Source organism: Chiloscyllium plagiosum, chromosome 5, assembly GCF_004010195.1.
Source record: "Chiloscyllium plagiosum isolate BGI_BamShark_2017 chromosome 5, ASM401019v2, whole genome shotgun sequence".
NCBI classification, from domain to species: Eukaryota; Metazoa; Chordata; class Chondrichthyes; order Orectolobiformes; family Hemiscylliidae; genus Chiloscyllium; species Chiloscyllium plagiosum.
This window is the reverse complement of record NC_057714.1, coordinates 122938035-122957757: the sequence shown is the minus strand read 5'-3', so window position 1 is coordinate 122957757 and position 19723 is coordinate 122938035. Positions and strand designations below refer to the sequence as shown.

The 19723-nt window shown below is 44.5% G+C and overlaps 1 protein-coding gene across 1 annotated transcript in view; it reads left to right on the top strand.

The window, feature by feature from the left end:
- The window catches only part of LOC122550216 (protein FAM83H-like), a 76229-nt gene that overhangs the window by 6623 nt on the left and 49883 nt on the right, over positions 1-19723 (top strand). The gene's annotated exons all lie outside the window — the stretch shown is intronic.

Genomic DNA, 19723 nt, shown 5'->3' with positions numbered 1-19723 from the left:
CAATTTCTTTGGTACACAGCGTTCCCTCGAACAAAACCATCAGTATCAAATTAACAGGAATTGGTGATATGATTACTCTGTCATGATTTGGAGGTGCCAGTGTTGAACTGGGATGTACAAAGTTAAAAATCTCACAATACCAGGTTACAGCCCAACAGGTTTGTTTGGAAGCACTAGCTTTTGGAGTGCTGCTCCTTCATCAGGTGGTTTCAATTGTGCCCATCCCCTGCAGTTTCTTTCCCCATCCTATGCATCCTAAATCTTGTCTAATCACATTGTAATTGCCTTTCCCCAGGCTATAACTCTTGCCCTGCAGTATATACCTATCCCTTTCCATCACTAAAATAAACATAACCAAATTGTGGTCACTATCACAAGTACTCACCTACCTCCAAATCTAACACCTGGTCTGGTTCATCACCCAGTACCAAATCTAAGTGGCCTCACCCCTTGACGGCCTGTCTACATACTGTGTCAGGAAACCCTCCTGTACACATTGGACAAAAACTCACCCATCTAAAGTACTTGAACTATAGTATTCCCAGTCTATATTTGGAAAGTTAAAGTCCCCCACAACAACTGCCCTGTCACTCTCGCTCCTATCAAGGATCATCTTTGCTATCCTATCCTCTACATCTCTGGAACTATTTGGAGGCCTGTAGAAAAATCCCAACAGAATAACCTCTCCTTTCCTGTTTCTAATCTCAGTAGACAAGTCCTTAAACATCCTTTCCGCAACTGTAATAGTGTCCATGACTAACAATGCCACACCACCCCCTCTTTTATCATTTTGTTTGTTTTACTGAAACATCTAAATCCCAGAACCTGTAATAACCATTCCTATCCCCGCTCTATCCATGTCTCTGAAATGGCCACAACATCGAAATCCCAGATATCAACCCATGCTGCAAGTTCACCCACCTTATTCCGGATGTTCCTGGTGTTGAAGTAGCTTGCCAGTGCCCTCTTGTGACCTTGAAACCTTAGTTCTGACCTCACTACTCTCAACCTCCTGTATACTCAAAATACAGTTTTGATTCCCAACCCCCTGGAAGAGGTTGAGATATCAAGAATGGGTAAATTGGTTACGCCATTATTCATTAAAGTTTATAAGAATGAGGATTATCTTGAAACATTTAAAATGTTGAGGGGCCTTGACAGGGTAGATGTTGATAAGTTGTTTCAATCACTTGGGGAATCTCAAACTGCAGGATATTAATTCAAAGCTGGGATGTGAAGGAATTTTGTCTCTGAATGTAGTGAATATCTCTAATCCTTTGCTGCAGGGAGCAGTGAAATCTAGATCACTTAAAAATATTTAAAGAGGAAAGGGTGAGATTTTCAATGATCTCGCCTCCACAAGGGTTATTCAGGATTTAAAGACTATAAGGAACTGGCATGAAAGAGATGTTGAGGCCTGGACAAACCAGCCATGATCTTCTGGAATACAGGGCAGGTTTAAGGGAATAAATGTCTTGCTCCCGCAATTTCTTATGTTCTTACACAGCAATTCCTACAAATCATTTCTCAGCCAGGGATTTCCTATAAGTACTGACAAACACGTAGACTGTCTGAAGAGCCCCGCCCTTTGTACAATCCCTCAGGGAATCATGGTTTGAAATCATAATTTATTAAGATGTCAGTTGTTAGCAACTGGATGCGTTGTGTTCATATAAATTGCGTTGAGAAAATTCAGTCAACTGAGATTCTGCTCAGGGTGATGATACACTGCTGTATTGCTAAAAAGTGATTATGCCCCTGACGCTTCCCTCTCTACCCAAAGTATGTTTGCTGTTAGCATAATTCAGTTTCGGATGTAACTGTTCTTTGTGAATGAACAGGTATTGGCAGAGATTGGACTGTGAGCATGCCTTTCTCATGACAAGTTATGATTGATCTCCTGAAAGCTGAAGGGATCTGTCACAAAGCTGCTCCCTTTTTCTAAAACCTGTTCCTTTTCTCAAGGATACTGTGTCCGTGTTTTTTTCAGAGGGGTTGTAAACCAGTCCAGGCTCCGAATTGACTGGTTTGACACAGAGATAAAAGGGTTCACTGAGAGGCTTTTTGTTTAATGTAAACAAATGAGACTTTAGGTTTTATGTTTTAGAAGTAACCTATATAAGTCAAGGGGGCATGGCCAGCTCTCGAGCTGAGCAGTTCAGTGTAGCAGTGGGCTGTGTGGAAATAGGCTGCTAGACTCTCCCTCCTTCTGCCCTTCTAACTTCGATCTGTAAGCCTCTGTTTCATTTTTACTATGTTTAAGGGGTTTGTTTATTGGGATTGTTGTGCATATTCGAAACAGCATAATTACATTTCGTTTGGATAGATTGATTTCTGTAGATGTTCTTTATTTTGTTCTTTGTGTTACATTCCTTAATTTTGTGAATAAATTTTTGTCTGTTTTAAAACCCAGTAGTCAACTTAGCTAACTTAATCCGGGTAATTTTCACTGTATGCTTGCTGAAACAAATAACAAAGTTACTGTCTGGGCTGCCTGCTGAAGAACGTTTTGAGTGGTCAGCCCTAGTCCATAACAGATTGGGAGCTCTTTGTGGGATTTTAAACAGCAAGTGGTAGGTGCTAGTGTCTTTATTTCGGGTGTTGGTTTGGTTGGGTAGACAAAGCTTGGGATAGTAATGGCTCTTTCAGTCGCCAAAGGTTTTCTGGAGGTGGACGAGGTGAACTTGGTAGTTTTGCAAAAGGTGGTTAAGGCCAAGCTGCAGGAATTAGCAGACAAGCTAGGGTTGGAGCTGCTTCCTTCTGTAAGGAAAGGAGAGAGATTTACAGCCGTAGTGCAGCATTTAAACTTGCTGGAAAATCCATCAGGATTGATAGAGATGGCAAGAATTCAATTGCAAATGAAGCAGCTCGAGTTAGAGGCGAGCGATAAGGAAAGGGCAGCAGAAATGAAACAGTTTAAGTTACGATTATTAGCAGGAGAGGGAAGAGAGAGAGATTGAACTTAAGAAACTGACACTTAGAAAGGGAAGTTAGTTTATGGGTTGGCGATAAAGGCTGAAGGTGTGCTTAGTGTGGAAGAGCAGAGAGTTAAAACGGCAAGGTTAGCAGCTGAAGGGGCTGATGGTTATGAGCTGGTCAATAAAACTCAGCTTGGCTTCCAGAATCAATTTCAGTCCATGAGGGATAGAAATTGGGCAAAGAGAAATCCTCACATGGAAAAGGAAAGATCGATCACAGTGAAAATCATAAGGATAATTTACCGCAGGGTATAAAGGAAATCCTTGAAGGGGACAAAGAAGGTAAAAAGCTCCGGTGTTTTCATTGTAATAAAGTGAGCCAGACAAAATCAAAGTGGTGAGCTGGGAGAAAGCCAGATGTAGGAAAACAGGACAAGCCTGGAAGGTTTGTTGGAATGGTAACAGAAAGCACAGTGGAAGCTAGAAAGCTGCACTAAAGTGCACAAGCTGATCAGACGTTGATTAAGGAAGAAGTGCCAGATCTACTTAAAAAAATACATGTAAGGGTAAAGTTTATTCACATAGGCCAGGAGTAGTAGGTAAGGAGGTTACAATATTAAGGGACACTGGATCCTGTCAGTCTGTAATGCTAAAGGATGAGGAGATATGTACTCCTGAGCGACTATTGCCAGAGAAGGTACTGGTAACAGGATATCATGGTGAGACAAAAAGTGCTCAGTTATGTAAAGTGAGGCGAGAGAGTCCAGAGAGGAGTGGAGAATTTGTGGCAGGATTGTTGGACAAAACTCTCAATACCAGGAATACAGTTTGTCCTTCGAAATGATACAGCTGATTCACCGGTAGGCATGCTGCCTACTCTAGTTGAAAAGCCAGTGAAGATGCAGGCAACTGAAGAAATGCAGGATGTTTAATCTAAGAATCTTCCCTGATTGTATAGTAACGAGATCAAAGAGTAACAAGCTGAAGCAGGAGAGATCAAAAGGCACAGGTAAGGAAGCTGAAGTAGCATTATCAGAGACTTTTTTTTGATCAGATAAGTGGGACAGAGCAGGTGCAAATAGTAAACATGCAAATATCTTTACCTCTGCAAAACTCATTGAGTTGTAACAGATAGATGAGAACTTAAAGCAGTTGTATCAAAAGACATATACATGGAAGGACAGTGAGTGCATCCCTGTGTGTTATTACCTAACAAGTGATGTCTTAATGAGGAAATGGAGACCATCACACATTCAAGCAGATGAGAAATGGGTAGAGATTCATCAAATTGTTTTGCCAGTCGGGTATAGAAAGGAGGTGTTGCGAGTGGCACATGAACTACCACTTGGAGGTCATTTAGGGGTGAGGAAAACACAGGCTAAAATACAAAGACATTTTTACTGGCCTGGACTACACAAAGATGTAGTTGAATTTTGCCAGACGTGTCATATATATCAACTAATCGGAAAACCACAGGCAGTAATAAAACCTGCACCTTTAATACCTATTCCAGCATTTGAGGAACCTTTCACAAGAGTCTTGATTGATTGCGGAGGTTCCCTACCTCAAACAAAAAGTGGGAATAGGTATTTATTAACAATAATGGATGTGCTGTGGTTCTGTTCGCCGAGCTGGAAGTTTTTGTTGCAGACGTTTCGTCCCCTGTCTAGGTGACATCCTCAGTGCTTGGGAGCCTCCTGTGAAGCGCTTCTGTGGTGTTTCCTCCGGCATTTATAGTGGTACATCAAGAGCATTTCTGAACTGACAGCCAGACTACTGCGAACACTAGGACTCATAACAGCATACAAACCAACAGCCACTCTCAGACAACAACTCACCAAAACTAAGGACCCAATACCCAGCATGAGCAAAACCAATGTAGTGTACAAAATCCCATGCAAGGACTGCACAAAACACTACATAGAACAAACAGGAAGACCACTAACGATCCATATCCATGAACACCAGCTAGCCACGAAACGACACAGCCAGCTATCCTTAGTAGTCACACACGCAGATGACGAGCAACATGAGTTCGACTGGGACAACACAACTATTTTAGGACAAGCCAAACAGAGAACAGCCAGGGAATTCGTAGAGGCATGGCACTCATCCACAGATTCTATCAATAAACACATCGAGCTGGACGCAATATACCGGTCACTGCAGCGGACAGCTGGAACTGACAACCGGAAGCGGCAGAGACAAACCACTATAAATGCTGGAGGAAACCTCACAGAAGCGCTTCACAGGAGGCTCCCAAGCACTGAGGATGTCACCTAGACAGGGGACGAAACGTCTGCAACACAAATTCCCAGCTCGGCGAACAGAACCACAACACTGATACAATAGTGTCGTGATGCTGATTTCTCTTCACCTGAATGGTACCTAATATGAAAGCATTGTTAAATTGTCAATACCCTTCCAGTAAAGCAATCTTAGGAGTGACATTATCTTATTCTTTATTATTGATGCTATCTGTAAACCAAGCTATTAAATAAGAATCTGTTTTGCTTAATGCATTTACTTTTGTCATCTATGCGGAATCTAGTTGACAGATCATGTTTAGGAACTAATATCATTAGAGAAAGGCAACTGATTTGACGAGATTCAGTCAAGTGATTTCCTGTCATGTACTGAATCTTTGCTTCCACCTGAGGTTGCTTTTGCGGCTTGAGCAATAAGGAGGGGTCCGGAGGAGATTCCAAATAATGATTCCAGAGATGGAGGGCTTGTCGTATGAGGAGCAGCTGAGGACTCGAGAACTTGTTGAAACTTACAGAATACTGAGAGACCTGGATAGAATGGACGTGGAGAACTTGTTTCCATTAGTATTAGAATTTCTACAGTGTGGAAATAGGCCATTTGGCCCAACAAGTCCACATCAACCACCCAGACCCATTCCCCTACACCGATTACTCTGGACTTCCCCTATCTAATGCACCTAGCCTATATATCCCTGAACACTATGGTAGAGTTCACTCCGCGGTTTGAAAGAGAGAAGGCAACATCTGATTTAATGGTGTTACAGTTAAATAAAGGTAATTACAGGGGCCTGAGAGAGGAACTGACGAAAATTGACTGGAAGCAGAGCCTACTGGGGAAGACAGTAGAGCAACAATGGCACAAGTTTCTGGGTGTAATTGAGGACACAGTACAGGGGTTCATCCCAAAGAAAAGAAAGATTATCTGGGGGAGGGGGGGTGATTAGACAGCCATGGCTGACAAAGGAAGTCAGGAAATGTATCATAAAGAAAGAGAGAGCCTATAAAGTGGCCAAGAGCACTGGGATATCAGAAGATTGGGAGGACTACAAAAACAAACAGAGGATAACAAAGAGAGAAATAAGGAATGAGAGGATCAAATATGATGGTAAGCTAGCCAGTACTATTAGAAATGATAGTAAAAGTTTATTTCAATACATAAGAAACAAACGAGAAGCAAAAGTGGAAATTGGGCTGCTCCAAATTGATGCAGGAAGGTGAGTGATGGGAGATTCGGAAATAGCTGAAGAACGTAATAGATACTTTGTGTTAGTCTTCACCGTGGAAGACATGAGTAATATCCCAACAATTAAAGAGAGTCAGGAGCAAAGTTGAGTATGGTAGAAAGAGAAAGTGCTAGAAAAGCTAAAAGGTCTAAAAATTGATAAATCTCCTGGCCCCAATGGGCTACATCCTAGAGTTCTGAGGGAGGTGGCTGAGGAAATAGCGGAGGCGTTGGTTGAGATCTTTCAAAAATCACTAGAATCAGGGAAAGTCCCAGATGATTGGAAAATCGTTGTTGTAACCCCCTTGTTCAAGAAAGAATCAAGACAAAAGATGGAAACTTATATAGGCCAATTAACCTAACCTTGGTTGTAGGTAAAATTCCAGAATCCATCGTTAAGGATGAGATTTCTAAATTCTTGGAAGTGCTGGGTTGGATTAGAACAAATCAGCATGGATTTAGTAAGGGGAGGTCATGCCTGACAAACCTATTAGAATTCTTTGAAGAGGTAACAAGTAGGTTAGACCCATTTAGTGGATGTTATCTATCAAGACTTCCAAAAGGCCTTTGATAAGGTGATTTACGGGAGGCTTCTGAGTAAGGTGAGGGCCCATGGTGTTCGAGGTGAGCTGCTGGCATGGATTGGGGATTGGCTGTCTGACAGAAGGCAGAGAGTTGGGATGAAAGGTTCTTTTCTGGAATGGCAGCTGGTGACAAGCGGTGTCCCGCAAGGTTCAGTATTGGGGCTGCAGCTGTTCACTTTATACATTAATGATCTGGATGAAGGGACTGGGGACATTCTGGTGAAGTTCGCCGATGATACAAAGTTAGGCAGACAGGCAGGTAGTACTGAGGATGTGGGGAGGCTGCAGGAAGATTTAGACAGTTTAGGAGAGTGGTCCAGGAAATGGCTGAAATTCAACATGAGCAAATGAGAGGTCTTGCACTTTGGAAAAAAGAATAAATGGTGAGAAAATTCATAAAGCCAAAGTACAAAGAGATCTGGGAGTGCTAGTCCAGGATTCTCTAAAGGTTAACTTGCAGGTTGAGTCCGTGATTAAGAAAGCAAATGCAACGTTGTCATTTATCTCAAGAGGCTTGGAATGTAAAAACTTGTCATTTATCTCAAGAGGCTTGGAATGTAAAAACAGTTATGTGCTGTTGAGAATTTATAAAGCTTTAGTTAGGCCCCATTTGGAGTACTGTGTCCAGTTTTGGGACCCACACCTCAGGAAGGACGCACTAACACTGGAGCGTGTCCAGCGGAGATTCACACGGATGATCCTTGGAATGGTAGGCCTAACATACAATGAGCGGCTGAGGATCCTGGGATTGTATTCATTACAGTTTAGAAGATTGAGGGGAGATTTAATAGAAACTTACAGGATAATGCATGGCTTAGAAAGGTGTACGGTGGGAATTTGTTTCTGTTAGGCAGGATACTAGGACCAGTGGGCATAGCCTTAGAATTAGAGGGGATCAACTTAGAGTGGAAGTGAGGAGACATTTCTTCAGCCTGAGTGATGGGCCTGTGGAATTCATTGCCATGGAGCGCAGTGGAGGCCGGGACGTTAAATAGACTGAAGGGTCTGTTTCCATGCTGTACATCACTATGATTCTATGACTATGAGGATACTGGGTGGGAGGAGATGGTCTAGGTAGTTATGGGAGTGTGTAGGTTTGTAGTAAACATCGTCTGTAGACTGTCACCGGAGATGGAAATGGTGAGGTCGAGAAGGGGAGGGAGGTGTCTGAAATGGAGTGAATTTGAGGGTGGGGTGCAAGTTGTGGGCAAAGTCGATGAACTGCTCCAGTTCAGCCTGGGTGAAGGAAGTGTAGGTACTGTTTGACATAGCTGACAAAGAGGCAGGCGTAGCTGGGGCCCATCCAGGTGCCCATGGCCACCCCGTGGATTTGGAGGAAATGGGAGGAGTTAAAGGAAAAGTTATTGAGGGTGAGGATCAGTTTGGTGAGGCGGAGGAGGGTATTGGTGGAGGGGGCCTGAATGGGTCTGTCGGAGAGGAAGAAGTGGAGGGCCTGGAGGCCATCCTTGTATGGTATGGACGTGTATAAGGACTGCACATCCATAGAAGTGTCAGCTGGCTGCAGGTTAGCAGTAGAAATAGCAAATGTTGGGAGAGATCAGATACCTTTCAGTTCTGCCTTACTTCACTACAGAAAGGCTAAGACAGATGCTGTCTCTTACTCTTCTGTATTATTCACACCCAAGCCGTCTGCCTGCGCAGGAATCATTAAAAGATATTTTTAATGCAGATGTCTCCTGGCTTTGATGATCCAAACTGAAGAAACCAAATTAGTAGGCTGTTTATGAGTGAAGCCTACTGAACACACGCCCATGATTAGGTTTGGTCTCAAACATCTTCCTCTGCTGCTTGAACAAAGCAGCAATGTAAACACAACTCACAATGAGCTCCAGTGTTTTGAAAGTGCAGCAACTCTTTCAACAGTCTATGGTTCACACCAGTTTTTCCCATTTTGGTCCACAATCCAAAATAAAGAAAAATAAAAGGATATGGTCGTTACAGTGATTAGAAGGTCGTGTTTGATATGGATTCCCCCATTATAGACACTTATAGCCTACATGTCTGTATCCTTGAAGGAGCTGTGCTGGGGTCCAGTGGGAGGATGCAAAAGAGACATTGTTGAGGATGAGGACCAGTTCAGCCAATCGAATGAATGCGTCAGTGCAGGGGTACTGGTTGGGTCAGCGGGAGAGTAAGAAACAGAGAGCTTGGAGGCCATTGCCATGGCGGATGGACGTGTATCCAGTGCATCTCCTCCATTTCCAGCACTTCCGCCCTTGAACCCTACCCCTCCAACCGCAACAAGGATAGACCCATCCCTGTCCCAGTCCTCATCTTCCACCCCACCAATCTCTGGATACAATGCGGAATGCTGCTAGGGGTGGGAAGGGAAATATATCTCTGGTAGTGGCGTCTCACTGTAGGTGGCCAGAGATGATGCATTGTATCCAGAGATTGGTGGGGTGGAAGATGAGGACTGGGACAGGGATGGGTCTATCCTTGTTGCGGTTGGAGGGGTAGGGTTCAAGGGCGGAAGTGCTGGAAATGGAGGAGATGCACTGGATACACGTCCATCCGCCATGGCAATGGCCTCCAAGCTCTCTGTTTCTTACTCTCCCGCTGACCCAACCAGTACCCCTTCACTGACGCATTCATTCGATTGGCTGAACTGGTCCTCACGGACCAATCCCTCCGTGACTCCCTCATTATGTCCACCTCTCATTATGCCCAAAACATTGATTCTTGTGCTCCCAGGATGCTGCCTGACCTACTTTTCCAGTGCCACACTTTTCGACCCATATACCTCTAAACCTTTCCGATCCAAATACCTGTCCAAATGTCTTTTTCAAGGTTGTAATTGTACTTGCCTTCTCCATTTCTTGGTTCATGCCATCCGCCCCACCAACCACACCTGAACCCCCCCCAGTACCTTCTCCTGCAACCATAAAAGATGCAAAACCTGCTGGTACACCCCCCACCACCCCACTCAATCCAGGGCCCCAAACAGTCCTGCCAGGTGAGACAGAGGCTCACCTTCCTCTCTTCCAACCTAATTTCCTGTCTCCGGTGCTCCTGATGTGGTCTCCTCTACATCGGGGAGACCGAATGTAAACCAAGGGCACATTCCGCTGAGCATCTCAACTAGGCCCACAAAGGCCAGCCTGACTCTCCCAGTCACTGCCCCTTCCAATTTCCCTTCCCACTTCCTTTCCAACATGTCCACATTGGGTCTCCTCTGTTGCCACAGTGAATCAGATTACAAATTGGAGGAACAACGCAGCATATTCTGCTTGGGCTGCCCATCTCCTGGGGAAGGTGGGGCCTGTACATAAAGGATGGGCTGCACTTAAACTGGAGAGGCACCAATGTCCTGGGCGGGAGATTTGCTAGAGCATTTCGGGAGGATTTAAACTAGTTTGGCAAGGGATGGGAACCAGAACTACAGATCAGAGGAGAGGATAGTTGAATGGGCAGAAATAGAATGCAGAGTGTCTGTTAGGATGCATACACAGTTGATAGGACTCAACACTGAGTTCTCCAATTTCAAGTAACCTTCTTGCCCATCCCCAAACTCCTTTTCCAACCCTTCCTCCTCCATTCCATCCATCCAACCGACCCTTCCCTCCAGCTACCAACAGGATTCATTCCTCCTATCGACCAAACAGGTCGTACCCACCGTCTGTATTCACCTATCATACCTCTCCATTCCGTCCCCTCCCCACCCATAACCTTTCCTGTCCTTCCTCTCCCCCACTTTATCTGCAGTTCTTCCTAATTCCAACCCCAGTCCTGAAGAAGAGTCATACCCGAAACATTGACTTCCCCACCTCCTGATGCTGCTGTGTACTTCCAGTCTCCTGCCGGTTTACTTTGGAATTCAGCATCTGCAGTATTTTTTTTGTCTCCATCATTTTCTCTGGCAGCTCATTCCATATAGAATTGTAAATAGAATGATTGATGATTTGATCAGAGTGTTATCACACAGAATAGCTTTAATACACCTTATTACAGCCTCAAGCCTATGAGCAGACGATGAGGGCCATATTCATGAGTTTGGCAATAAAATTGATCTTTTAGCACATAGAACCGTAGGAATCCCAATGCATGTGACAAGCAAGCATAGGCTTTCAGTAGATAATGCAGAACCCACTGGCTGGTTCCTCAACTAATACATTGAGGAAAAGTAGCTTGTTTGTTTGTTCCATTTCAATGGCAAATTTGCATGCAAGATGAAGTTTATTTAGCTGTGTAGAGAAATTGCTTTGATGCAACTGTGGATTCATATTTCACAAAAATGTCACCTCCGTACTGCAAGCTGTTAGGCTGGAAGCTGAAAAGCAGAGCGAGCAGATAGTAATCTCAGCATTACTCCTGGTACCACATGTTAGTGAGGCAAGGAACAGGGGGCAAGTGCAGCTAAACATGTGGCTAGAGGGCTGGTGCAGGAGGAAGGGCTTCAGATACATAGATCATTGGGGTACCTTCCGGGGAAGGTGGGACCTGTACATAAAGAACAGATTGCACTTAAATTGGAGGGGTTTCAATGTCCTGGGCGGGAGATTTGCGAGAGCATTTCGGGAGGGTTTAAACTAGTTTGGCAGGGGGGTGCGAATCTGAGCTACAGATAAAGGAGAGGGTAGTTGTTGAATGGGCAGAAATAGAATGCAGAGAGTCTGTGAGGAAGAAGACACAGTTGATAGAGCAAAAGGATGTGTTAAAGGATGTCTGTTTCAATGCAGAGTGTCAGGAATATGAGTGATGAATTGAGCATGGATCAGTACTTGGGGATACGATGTTGTGGCCATAATGGAGACATAGATTTCACAGAGGCAGGAATAGTTGCTGGATGTTCCAAGGTTTAGATCTTTTAAAAAGAACAGGGAAGGGGCTAAAACAGGAGGGGGAGTAGCATTGTTAATTAGAGAGTGCATCACAGCTACAGAAAAGGACGTTGTTGAGGAGGGTTTGTCTACTGAGTCAGTATGGGTGGAAGTCAGAAACAGGAAAGGAGCAGTCACTTTATTGGGTGTTTTCTATAGACCCCCCCTCCCCCCCACAATAGCAGCAGAGAGATGGAAGAACAGCTTGGACAGCAGATCTCAGAAAGGTACAGATGTAACAGAGTTGTTGTAATGGATGACTACAACTTCCCCAATATTGAGCGGAACCTCCTTAGTGCAGATAGTCTAGATGGAGTCGATTTTGTCAGGTGTGTCCAGAAAGGGATCCTGACTCAATCTGCAGAGAGGCCCACTAGGGGAGAGGCCATATTGGATTTCTGACACCTTGGCAGGTGTCAGAAAGAGTTGGACCACTCAAGGACAGAGGAGGAAAGATATGGGTGGAGTCAGAGAAAATGGATGAGATTCTTAATGAGTACTTTGTATCAGTATTCACCAAGGAGGGGACATGACAGATGTTGAGGTTAGGGATAGATGTTTGATTACTCTTGGTCAAATCGGCATAAGGAGGGAGAAAGTGTTGGGTATTCTAAAAGGCATTAAGGCAGACAAGTCTCTAGGTCCGGGTGAGATCGATTCTAGGTTACTGAGGAAAATGATAGAGGAAATAGCTGGGGTCTTAACAGATATCTTTGCAGCATCCTTGAACACTGATGAGATCCCAGAGGACTGGAGAGTTGTTAATGTTGTCCTGTTGTTTAAAAAGAGTAGCAGGGATAATCCAGGTAATCATAGACTGGTGAGCCTGATGTCAGTGGTAAGGAGAAAGTGAGGACTGCAGATGCTGGAGATCAGAGCTGAAAATGTGTTGCTGGAAAAGCGCAGCAGGTCAGGCAGCATCCAAGGAGCAGGAGAATCGACGTTTCGGGCATGAGCCCTTCAGAGTTCCTGAAGAAGGGCTCATGTCCGAAACGTTGATTCTCCTGCTCCTTGGACACTGCCTGACCTGCTGCGCTTTTCCAGCAACACAGTCAGTGGTAAGGAACCTGCTGGAGAAGATATTGAGGGATAGGATCTACTTACATTTGGAAGAAAATTGCCTTATCAGTGATAGGCAACATGGTTTTGTGCAGGGAAGGTCATGTCTTACCAACTTAATAGAATTCTTTGAGGAAGTGACAAAGTTGATTAATGAGGGAAGGACTGCAGATGTCAAATACATGGACTTAAGTAAGGCATTTGATAAAGTTCCCCATAGTAGACTGATGGAGAAAATGAGATCGCATGGGGTCCAGGGTGTACTAGTTAGATGGATAGAGAACTGGCTGGGTAAGAGATTAGTAGTAGAAGAGGGTTTCTCAAAATGGAGAACTATGACCAGTGGTGTTCCACAGGATCCATGGTGGGACCACTGTTGTTTGTGATTGTTATGAAGGTGTAGGGGTACTGTACCTTTAAGACAGTTGAAAAGCTCACAAGGACTTAGAGAAGCACAGAAGGTCCAGAACAAGGTAACATTTGGTCGAAACAGCTAGAGTAGGTGGGTTGCCATGAGACAAAAACAAATTCAAATTCAGCCAATCAGTTTAAATTATGCCCCAAGATACCAAACCCCAATTAAGTTTGAATTTAGTATTTTGATAATATTAAAACCAATGAAACCTGATTATTTTTCTGTAAATCGTAATCGGGATTTTTAAAAAATCGGACTAGTATTGTAGAGGGAGAGGTAAAAGATAGGTTTAGGAAAAAGGAATTGTAAATAGTTGTTAGTTAATATTCTCTGTTAGATTTTAAAAAAAAATTTCAATTGTTACTTTAAATAGTGATTTTTGGGATAATTCTTTGGCTCTCAAATTTTAACTGATTATGGTACGAGGTGAGCTTCAGGGCTTTTGCCCGAAACGTCGATTTCGCTGCTCTTTGGATGCTGCCTGAACTGCTGTGCTCTTCCAGCACCACTAATCCAGAATCTGGTTTCCAGTATCTGCAGTCATTAGATTAGATTAGATTAGATTAGATTAGATTAGATTACACACACTGTCAGTCGCCTGAGGTGGGAATTGAACCCGGGTCTCTGGCGCTGTGAGGCAGCAGTGCTAACCACTGTGCCACCCACGATTAGATTAGATTAGATTACTTACAGTGTGGAAACAGGCCCTTCGGCCCAACAAGTGACCTTATAGAGATTATAAAATCATGAGGGACATGGATAGAATAAATAGACAGCGTCTCTTCCCTGAAGTGGAGGAGTCCAGAACTAGAGGGCATAGGTTTAGGGTGAGAGGGGAAGGATATAAAAGAGATGTAAGGGGTAACTTTTTCACGCAGAAGGTGGTACGTGTATGGAAAGAGCTGCCAGAGGATGTGGTGGAGGCTGGTACAATTGCAACATTTAAAAGGCACCTGGATGGGTATATGAATAGGAACGGTTTGGAGGGATATGGGCCAGGTGCTAGCAGGTGGGACTAGATTGGGTTGGGATATCTGGTCGGCATGGACGGGTTGGACCGAAGGGTCTGTTTCCGTGTTGTACATTGCTATGACTCCATAACTTAAAAATGGCCTGAGGACAGCTAGGAGAGTGCATGAAAAAGCCTCGGTGGGAAGGATTAGGGAAAACACAATGGCATTCCGCACTTAGATAAGGAATACAGAGGGTGGTGGGCATTTGGAACACATTGCCAGCAGAGGTGGTAGAGGCAGGCACGGTAGATTCATTTAAGGTGCGTCTGGACAGATGTATGAGTAGGTGGGGAGCAGAGGGATACAAATGCTTAGGAATTGACCGATAGGTTTAGACAGTACATTAGGATCGGCTCAGACTTGAAGGGCCAAAGGGCTTGTTCCTGAGCTGTAAATTTTCTTTGTTCTTTGAATAAACAGAATGATCAGAGACAGGGTAGGGCTGATCAGGGATAGTGGAGGGAACTTGTGCCTGGAGTCTGAAGAGGTAGGGGAGGCCCTAAATGAGTTTTTTGCTTCAGTATTCATTAGAGAGTGATAGTGAGAACACCATGGACACGTTAATAGGCTGAAACAGATTGATTAGATTAGAATACTTACAGTGTGGAAACAGGCCCTTCAGCCCAACAAGTCCACAATGACCTGCCGAAGCGCAACCCACCCACACCCATTCCCCTAAATTTACCCCTTCGCCTAACACTACAGGCAATTTAGCGTGGCCAATTCACCTAACCTGCACATCTTTGGACTGTGGGAGGAAACCAGAGCACCCGGAGGCGCTGTGAGGCAGCAGTGCTAACCACCATGCCGCCCATGGTGTTATTTAGGAAGTGGATGTGCTGGAAATACTGAGAAACATCAAGATAGACAAGTCCCCAGGGGCAGACCAGATACATCCAAGGTTACTATGGGAAACGAGGAATGAGATTTCCGCGCCTCTGGAGATGATCTTTGCATCCTCACTCTCCACGGGAGTAATATCGGCTGATTGGGGGGAGGCAAATGTTGTTCCTCTGTTCAAGAAAGAGAATAGGGAAATACATAGAAAAAGTACAGCATAGAACAGGCCCTTCGGCCCGTGATGTTGTGCTGAGGATTATTCCTAATCTAAAATAATCTAAAATAAAATAATCAAATTTATGCACCCTTCAATTCACTGCTATTCATGTGCATATCCAGCAGTCACTTAAGTGTCCCTAATGACTCTGTTTCCACCACCACTGCTAGCAACGCATTCCAAGCATTCACAACTTTTCTGACATCCCCTCTATACCTTTCTCCTAATATATTAAAACTATGACCCCTCATGCCAGTCAATCCTGCCCTGGGGAAAAGTCTCTTGCTATTGACTCTATCTATTCCTCTCATTATCTTGACCAGGTCACCTCTCTTCTTCCTTTTCTCCAGAGAGAACTGTCCGAGCTTAGTCAACCTTTCTACATAAGGCAAGCCCTCCAGTCCAGGCAGCATCCTGGTAAACCTTCTTTGCACCCTCTCCAAAGCCTCTGTATCTTTCCTTTAGTAGGGCGACCAGAACGGGACACAATATTCCAAGTGTGGTCTCACCAGGGACTTTTAGAGCTGCAGCAAAACCTCGCAGCTCTTAAACTCGATCCCCCTATTGATGAAAGCCAAAACACTATATGCTTTCTTAAGAAGCCTATCCACTTGGGTGGCAACTTTGAGGGATCTATGCACTTGAACACCAAGATCCCTCTGTTCCTCCACCAAGAATCCTGTCTTTAATCCTATATTCAGCATTCAAGTTCAATCTTCCAAAATGCATCATTTCACATTTATCCAGAGTGAACCCCATCTGCCATTTTTCAGTCCAGCTCTGCATCCTGTCTATGTCGCGCTGCAGCCTGCAATAGCCCTCGATACCATCAATGACACCTCCAACCTTTGCGTCATCTGCAAATTTACTAACCCACCCCTCAACCTCCTCATCCAAATCACTTATAAAAACTACAAAGAGCAGAGGCCCAAGAACAGAGCCCTGCGGGACCCCACTCAACACTGACCTCCAGGCAGAATACTTTCCATCTACAACCACTCTCTGCCTTCTGTCTGCCAAACAATTCTGAACCCAGATAGCCAAATCTCCCTGTATCTCATATCTCCTGACTTTATGAATGAGCCTACCATGGGGAACGTTACCAAATGCCTTGCTGAAGTCCACATACACCACATCCACTGCTCGACTTTTGTCGACCTGTCTCGTCACTTCCTCAAAGAACTCAATAAGATTAGTTAGGTATGACCTGCCCCTCACAAAGCCATGCTGACTTCCTTTAATCACACTATGCTTTTCCAAATAGTCATAAATCCTATCCCTCGGAATTCTTTCCAAAACCTTGCTGACCACAGATGTAAGACTGACTGGTCTGTAATTGCCACGGATTTCCCTATTCCCCTTCATGAAAAGAGGAACAACATTCACCTCCCTCCAATCCTTTGAGGAAGCAAGGATCCTCGCCAACGGCTTAGCATCCTCCTTTCTCGCTTCCGGAAGCAGCCTAGGATAAATTGATTCTGGCCCTGGGGACTTATCAATCTTAATGTTTGCCAAACTTTCCAGCACATCAACTTCATCAATTTTGATCTGTTCAAGCCTGTTTCCCAGCTCCTCGAAGTTCTCATTTACAACAAGGTCCCTTTCCTTAGTGAAAACCAATGCAAAAAACTCATTTCGGGCTTCCCCTATCTGCTCAGACTCCATGCACGAGTTCCCTACGCTATCCCTGACCTGCCCTACTATCTCCTTGATCATTGTCTTATTCCTCACATTTGAGTAAAATGCCTTTGGGTTCTCCCTAATCCTTCTTGCCATTCATGCCCCTCCTGGCTCTCCTCAGTCCATTTCTGAGTTCCTTTCTAGCAAGCTCTCCTCCACCTTATGTAAGCTGCCTTCTTGCTTTTGACGAGAAGCTCCTCTATTCATGTCATCCAATGCTCCTTAATCTTACCCCTTACCTGTCTCAGAGGAACAAATTTGTGTATCACTCGCAACAATTGCTCCTTAAACAGTCTCCACATGTCTGTTGTGCCCTTTCTGTGGAACAATTGCTCCTAGTCTGTACTTCGCAATTCCTGTCTGATAGCGTCATAATTTCTTTTTCCCCAATTGAATATCTTCCCATGGTAACTGCTCCTTTCCCTCTCCATGGCTATGGTAAATGTAAGGAGAAAGTGAGGTCTGCAGACGCTGGAGATCAAAGCTGAAACTTTATTGCTGGAACAGCACAGCAGGTCAGGCAGCATCTCGGGAACAGAAGATTCGACGTTTCGGGCACATGCCTGAGGAAGGGCATGTGCCCGAAACGTCGAATCTTCTGTTCCCTAGATGCTGCCTGACCTGCTGTGCTGTTCCAGCAATAAAGTTTCAGCTATGGTAAATGTGAGGCAGTTGTGGTCACTTTCACCAAAGTGTTCTCCCACCGTGAGATCTGACATCTGTCCTGGCTCATTGCTGAGCACCAAATCCAAAATGGCCTCTCCGCTGGTCGGCCTGTCCACATAGAAAACACTCCTGAACACACCAAACGGCTCCATCCAAACCATCTCATACCTGGGAATTACAGATCAGTCAGTCTTATGTTTGTGGTAGGTAAGGAACTGGAAAGGATTCTGAGAGATAGGATTTATGACTATTTGGAAGAATATAGTTTGATTAAAGATAGTCAGCACTGCTTTGAGAGGGGCAGGTCATACCTCACAAGCCTTTTGAGTTCTTTGAGGATGTGACGAGATAAGTTGACAAAGGTCGAGCAGTGTATGTGGTGTATATGGATTTTAGTGAGGCATTTGATAAGGCCCGCAGTAGGCTCACTCAGAAAGTTAGGAAGTATGGAATACAGGAAAATTTGGCTGTCTGGATACAGAATTGGCTGGCCAAAAGAAGACAGCGATTGGTAGTGGATGGAAAGTATTCCGCCTGGAGGTCGGTGACCAGTGGTGTCCGCAGGGATCTGTTCTTGGGCTTCTGCTCTTTGTAATTTTTATAAATGACTTGGATGAAGAAGTGAAAGGGTTAGTGAGTTTGCCGATGACATGAAGGTTGATGGTGTTGTAGATAGTGTTGAGGGCTGTTGCAGACCAGAACAAGACATTGACAGGATACAGAGCTGGGCTGAGAAGTGACAGAAGGAGTTCAACCTGGATAAATGTGAAGTGATTCATTTTGGAAGGTCAAATTTGAATGCTGAATACAGGCTCATTATAGGAAGAGTGTAGATGTTTTAGAGAGAGTGCAGAGGAGATTTACCAGGATGCTGCCTGGATTGGAGGGCTTGTCATATGAAGAGAGGTTGAGTGAGCTTGCATGTTTCACAGCGGAGAGAAGAAGGAAGAGAAGTGACTTGATAGAGGTGTACAAGGTAATGAGAGGCATGGTTAGAGTAGATAGCCAGAGACTTTTCCCCAGGGCAGAAATGGCTGTCACGAGGGGTCATAATTTGAAGGTGATTGGAGGAAGGTTTAGGGGAGATGTCAGAGGTAGGTCCTTTACACCGGGAATGGTGGATGTGTGGAATGCTTTGCCAGCGGTGATTGTGGAGTCAGAGACATTAGGGACATTTAAGCAACTGCTGGACAAGCACATGGACGGCAGTAAATTGAGGGGTGTGTAGGTTAGGTCGATTATAAATTAAGATAAATGCTCAGCATAACATTGTGGGCTGAATGGCCTGTGCTGTGCTGTATTGTTCTATGTACTATATATTGGACAATGCAGACTTAGAGTGGTGGTCAATCCAATGAAGACACAGTGCAAGGATTAATATAGACAGATAGTTTAATCACAATGTGGAGATGTCACCAGGAATAATGAATCTGGACAAAATTAACAGTCGATTGGGTGAACTCGAAAAGTCAAAATGGATTTGTTAAGGATATGTGGCTGTCACTGAAACTGAACTCAACTGCACAAGTTTTAGCAAAAGTTAAGTTCTGTAATTTGAAGTTGATAATTTGTGTGATGTTCAAGACATTTTGGTTATTGGTATATCTGTTTTTTGTTTAACTAAGCAGAGATGGCTGGGCAGGTGATGTGCTGTAGCTGTATGATGTGGGAGCTGGCTGATCCCATTGTGAACGGCAGTACCACATTCTGCAGCAAGTGTTGGTTGCTGGAAGAACTCCGGCTCAGAGTTGATGATCTGGAATCTGAGCTTCAAACACTGCGGCACATCCGGGAGGGGGAGAGTTACCTGAATGCTTTGTTTCAGGAGGCAGTCACACCTGGGAGATTAAGTAATTCATTCAGTTAGTGATCAGGGACATCAGAGTGTGACTGTAAGTGAGGCAGACAGGGGGAGCCTGAGTTCAGGAGTGCAGGAGTCTCAGCCCTTGACCTTGTCCAACAGATATGAGATTCTTGCTCCCTGTACGGATGAGGAAAAGG